This window comes from Nestor notabilis, unplaced genomic scaffold (genome assembly GCF_000696875.1).
Source record: "Nestor notabilis isolate BGI_N333 unplaced genomic scaffold, ASM69687v1 scaffold10501, whole genome shotgun sequence".
Lineage (NCBI taxonomy): Eukaryota > Metazoa > Chordata > Aves > Psittaciformes > Psittacidae > Nestor > Nestor notabilis.
Window position 1 is genome coordinate 1 of NW_009913345.1, and position 6,070 is coordinate 6,070.

The following is a 6,070-nucleotide window of genomic DNA, read 5'->3' on the forward strand; positions in this document are numbered from 1 at the left end:
CTGCTCCGGAGTTTGAATGAGTCCTCACTCCTCCCCTAGAAGGCGAAGTAACCGGGCTGTCTGCGTGCCACATGTTCTCCTCCCCTCTGCAGGCCTCTCCTAGGGAAGTGAAGCTTACAGGAGATACCATGGCTGGCAGGAGGGTCCTCTGCCTCTCTCTTCTAAGGATTTCCTAAGGCACTTAAAGAGATTTTTATCAATAAGGAGTTTCAGGCTCATTTAGTGTGCAGCTACGACCAAACCATAAGTACTGCATATATATGATTGTACTTCGAGTCACTGAAGGAGAGAGGCATAGGAGAAAAGAAATAGTTTATTGAAACTGGACAAATTATCTACTGTAGTTGAAAACATTGCCTTACAATTCAGTCACAATTAGAAAAGTAACTTCCATAATGATGGTAAAGTCACCTTTGCAAGTAGTTGCCTAATGTTTTGCTAGTTAATTATATTTTAGTAATCATCTGAGACCTGTTCTAAGAGGAACATGAGACCATTTCTTTTGCATTAAATCTATTTTCTAAGATGTGCCATCTGAGAGAGTGTTTTGTTGTGGGTTGTTTTTTTTCCCATGTTTCTGCTCTGTAGTGCCTGCAGAAGAGGCTGTTCTTGGGACAGGGATAAATCTTTTTAGTCTGGGTTGGGTTTTGTTGTGGGTTTTTTAATACGTATATTTTCGAAATCTTTTCCCCCATTGTGTTTCACTATTCCTATTCATTAATGCATTGGAGTCCAGCAGAACTCAGGTTTTTAGGTACTACCATGATAAAAACATGGAAACTATACACGATTTATGAAGGCCTTGTTTATCTAAACTTGCAGAGCTTGTTTTACTGGCTTTTAAAATTATTTATAAAGATTTTGGAAAAAGTATAGTTTCCTTTATATGAAGTAGACATGAAGGAGAACATAGAAAGGATACCAACATTAGTAATCCTCTGAGAGCACCTTTTGGCGCTATATATCTTATTAAGACTTTACATTTTTCCAGTCCTCTTCTGTGAAACAGAAACATTTTTAATTTTTTTAAGTTAGCTAAGCAGTCATCAAGCTGTTATCAAAAGAAGATTTATTCCCCCCCTTTATGATTTCAGAAAATCTGTGGATTATGAGGGAATTTGGAGTGAAGAATATGTGCTGCAATGGAGGATTTACTCTGCTGCAGCATATCTCCACTACCAGTTCAATCCTCCATGCTATGCGCATTTAGGAGCCATTTTCCATTTTGGAAGCGGAGTCAGAGATAAGGAACAAATCTAGCCATCTTCTAATGGAATGAGGTTTAGGAAGGAGGCTCGGATGAGGTAGGGAAGGGATCTAGAGCTAAAGTAGTAGAAAAAGGAGGAGAGCATGAGAGTAGAAGATGGTAGAACAAGGGGGTTTTGTTATGGTTGGCAAATATGGGTCAGTATTAAGAACTATCTCTACTGTTAGTCTTGCATTACTCTCATCTTCAGTAACAGGGGTAGGAAGGGTTTCCACTCTGAAATTTAGTTTGGGGGTCCTACAGGTTAAATGGCTTGGAGATTGCACTGGAACCTTTAAAAGCTTTTTTCCCCTCCATTTTATACAATGATGAAACTTGTCTTTTGTTAGCATTTTACAAATTTTAAAATACAAATTCATGGTTTCAGGCCTGTGTTAATCCACTTTCTGGTTATGAATAGTAGAATCAGAATGGACACATTTCTTTGCTGTGTCTGGGGGAGCAGTGAACATCAACAAAAGCACTTATTTGTGAGAGAAAGCACTTGTATTTTTTACAAATCTTAACAGGAAAAAGAAAATACTTTCTGCATCAATTAGATAATAAAAATCATTACTAACTCTTGGCAACAGAGCTTTTTGCTTGCAATTGACAAGACTGCAGTTAAATATTTTAACATCTTTCTCATTGCAGGTGTCACTTTCTTAGGAAAATAAATGTTCTAGTAGGAACCTACATTTCTGTTGAAATAGTTTGAGGTAATGTTACTGCCTTCTCAGCTGAGTGTTACATTCTCTCAGCTGAGATGTTATAACTGGCTGTGCATTCCTTATATGCTTCAGTTCAAGAAGACTAAATTCATGTTAATAATTGCAAAAAATCATACTGATAGTGAAATACGGAGGAAAAGATGATGGTCTTTGGCAAAAATGCTGAGGAAATGATGGAGATTGAGGGTTGGGCTGGTTGGATTTTTGTTGTTCACCTTTTATTGTATCATCCTAACATGTCTGGAAACTCACCACATAGGAATGGAACTAGGAACAAAATTTCATGTCTCCCATTTCACAACAGAACTTTGTTTCCAATCTTTATTCTTTGGTTCCACTGTCACTGTAAGCTGGTATGTGTTACTGCTAAGTCTTTTCTTGGAGGAGGGAGGAAAGGGTAGTTTTTCTGCAGCGAGGTGGCCATTTGCATGAAAGCCAAACCCATGGATGTATGAGCCCTCTGTTTTGGTATCAGCCCACGTTTATATTGGCTTCAGGTGACTGGAACCCCACAGCTTAGGTGCATGTGATATATTTTTAGTATTCGCTTTGTGCATTTGCATTTTTTGGACTCTATTTTGCTTAAAAATATACTTCTGAAGATTCCAGATGGCTATCTTTGCAATATAAATCAACGTAGTTTTGTCTCCCTGCGTTTGTAGATGGCCTAAAACAAGATGCTGGGAATGTGAATTTATGCTCCTTATTGTTCACTTCATTTGGATGTTGAATGAAGACCAGTGGAGCAGATTGTAAGTTGATAGAAGGAAACAAATACAAAGGCAAAGTCAAGAAGAAATTAAAAATAGGAGAGAGCTGGTGATAACAAAGAAAGATGTGAAGGAATAGGACACAATATATATTTCTGCTGAATACAGCTTTCTTCCATAATTGTTCTGTCTTGTGCAGGGACTGAAACAACTAGGTGGTGCCATGGCCTGTTCAGCATAGCTGCAAGTAATTTTTTTCTCCCCTCATAAAATTAGGGAAATACTGCTGTATTGCTGCTTACCATCAGCTCTTGTGAGAAGTATGACATGTTGATACTTCAGTTGGTGTGCATCTGTGCTCTTCAGCTCCTTTCAGTTGAAAGGAGCTAGTTTATATTAACCAGTATTATTACCAGATCCTTGCTAGCACAGGTGACTTTGAAAAAAAAATCCCCAAGATGTATTTTTAAGCACATCAACACATTTGAGTGATGATCTCTGGCAGAGAGATGCCTGTGAACAGTTTGGGATGGTTATCTTCTTCCACTGGTACAGATCATTTTGAAGGAGAGCAGCTGTCTGCTGCCTGGCTGTGACTTGGCCAGTTTTATCCCGCAAGTATCTGAACAAAGTAATGAAGCTAATGAAGGTGTGAAGGGGTGCAAACCCTCATGGACACAGCTGGTGGTGCCCCTGCTATGGATGCAGCTGTTCTGACAAAAGTAAATATTTTTGGTGAATTTGTTAATAAACACAAATATGCTCTAAGCTGAACTGTAATTCCACTTTCAGAAATAAAACCAACAGGCCTCTTTAGATATACTGAAGTGGTGTTTTGGTTGTTTCGGGGTTTTTTTCTGGCTTGGGGTTTTAGTCTGTTTTTTGGCTTTTTGGTTGGGGTTTTTTTTTTTTCATAATTTCCACTTAAACTTAGTAAAGAAGCTTCTCAAACAGCAGGTGGTTGAGCATGATGAATAGCTTAAATGTTTCAGGATAGTACTTGGGTTGATATATTGCCCTTTCTTACAGAGTTTTAGAAGGAAGAAGTGAGCTAGCTTCTCAGGATTGCCCTGCATAGCACATATTTTGAGTGTATGTATAGCGAGCATCTTTTGGGTTGAGTTTAAAATCATACTCTCTTCACTAGTGAAATTCTATCAAGTTCACAATTAAAAAATGCAAAGTATTGTGGGTTAAGAGTATTCACATTCTAATTGAAAACAAATTTGAAGAGATAAATACATAGGTCATGTAAGCCCTATTGGTACCGTAGTACCAATATAGTATAGTATGGTTGACATATAGTGTTACTGAGCTTTACTTGTAATTTTCTGACTTTATTTTTGGTATTTTCAAATGGTTTTTCTTTGGGTCTGTATTTAATGTTCATACCCCATGTACTTGCTTTTAGTAAAGACAAGTCTTAAATGATCAATATGTACAAGATTGTATTTGGTGTTAAATGCTACATGAATAGAAACTAATAGTTTATGGATTGCTTGTAGCTCTGTAGTTTTATCTGTAACACTTCAGGTCTGTCTGAAGTAATAACTTTGCAAAGGATGTTCAAGTATATTGAAGAGGAAATGCTCTTGACTTTTAGGTAGGTAGGATAAATATCACTGATGTTTTAGCCTGGTTTGCTAGGCAACGTCAGCTCGAGAGTTAGGTATATTTACTTGGCCTGGTGTTTGACTAGTCAGGGTGTTCATACTGACCAGTTGACATAACTGTCATTTAGAACCAAGTGCAGCCAGTGCTTAGGGGATTTTATTGGAGAATTTAGGGAAACTGCAAGTAACATTTAGAACATGGACTTAAACTTGATTTGTTTCATGTTTGTGAGACAAGGGAGAGGTAGAAAAACATCAAACTGAGCTAAAGGGGGTGAGAATTCAGGTAGAATTCTTCTTTTCTTCCTTCTCTCTCTCACCCAGTTCTCCACAAAACCGAGTTAAAAATTGACTAAGTATACTGAAATTTATTTTACAGTTTGTCTTTAGTCATTAACAATGCTTTAAATAAAAAATTGTGTGACATAGAAAGATAGTATGCGTTTATTTTGACTAAAATACTGTATATAAATGCTAAGGTATACCTCTACATTTCTTAAGCAAATTGCCTGTAAAGTGGGAGTTAAATCCCTACTCGCTCAAGCCCTATAGCTAAATGTCTAAAGGTTGGGTACAGTCAATCAATCAGTTGTGGTACTGCTGGTTATTAGATGTCTCAGTTCTGTTAAAACTGTCAGTTCTACCACCGAACAGTATTTATTGTAGCATTTATTAGGAGAGATTTCCTAGGAAAAATACCCCTCTGCCCCTCTGTGCAGCTACACAGTCTGTTCTGCTGCAGACAGTGTGAGTTGGTGGCTGTCCTTTGGGCAGGCACTTTTGTCTCCTCCCACCTGTCTCATCTCCCTTCCTTGCCCATGCTGCCACCTTCCTGGAGCTGCCCTAGAGTCTGTGCAGCAGCATGGTGAGCTGGTCAGCCTTCTGCTAACCCGACAAAGTCCTCAGCTACAGGTGTTTTTTCCATTTGTTCCTCTGTCTCACTACAAAGTTTGTTAACACTAATAGAAGAGAAAAGGTAATTCAGGGAGAGGAGTGAGCATACTGAGCCTGCTGTTTTTGATGAATCTCTGGCTCGTATGAATTAATGTATTTGTTACATAACTAAGAAGATATCTAGTGGGATTCTGCATGTTTGGAAAGTCTCCTCATGCTAAAAATCACGTGAAGTTAGTTCACTGAGTGGTGTTTAACTTAAATCAGTCTTGCATTGTTCTTGTGATTTTTCATTGTGTAATCTTGGCAAAATGTTAGGAGTGGCACTGAGCACAAGTGAGAGAATATAGACTAACATGATTACACTGCTGTCTTTTGATTTCTTGCAGCCTCTTGTTCCTAAGCTGAGAGTGACAGATGGTGACAATTGAATTTTCCGAGGCTGTTCTGTGGCACAGCTATGAGTGAAGCTTTCGGAGAGATGTATGCAGTATGTCAGCTAGATTTGAGTAGTGTTTTCTGGCAATAAAAATAATTAGAACTGAAAATTTATGTATTATATTCCAAGTTCTGGAGGAGGTACTCCAGTCTTACAGGTCCTTTTGCTGTCATTGGGGGTTTTTTTCCCTCTCTAAAGTAATTCAGAGAGGATGTGGCTTTAGAAAAGGAAAAAGATATTGTGATTGTGCTTAATGTTGGAAGGTCGGAGATACAAATGGGATTAAGATAGTGCTTGTTACACAAAAAACAAAGGGATATACTCAAAAGAAAAGGGGAAGGTGGCATTAAAATTCTTGATAAAGAATCATAGAATCATTTAGTTTGGAAAAGACCTGTAAGATCACTGAGTCAAACCATAAACAATCAAGTCCACCG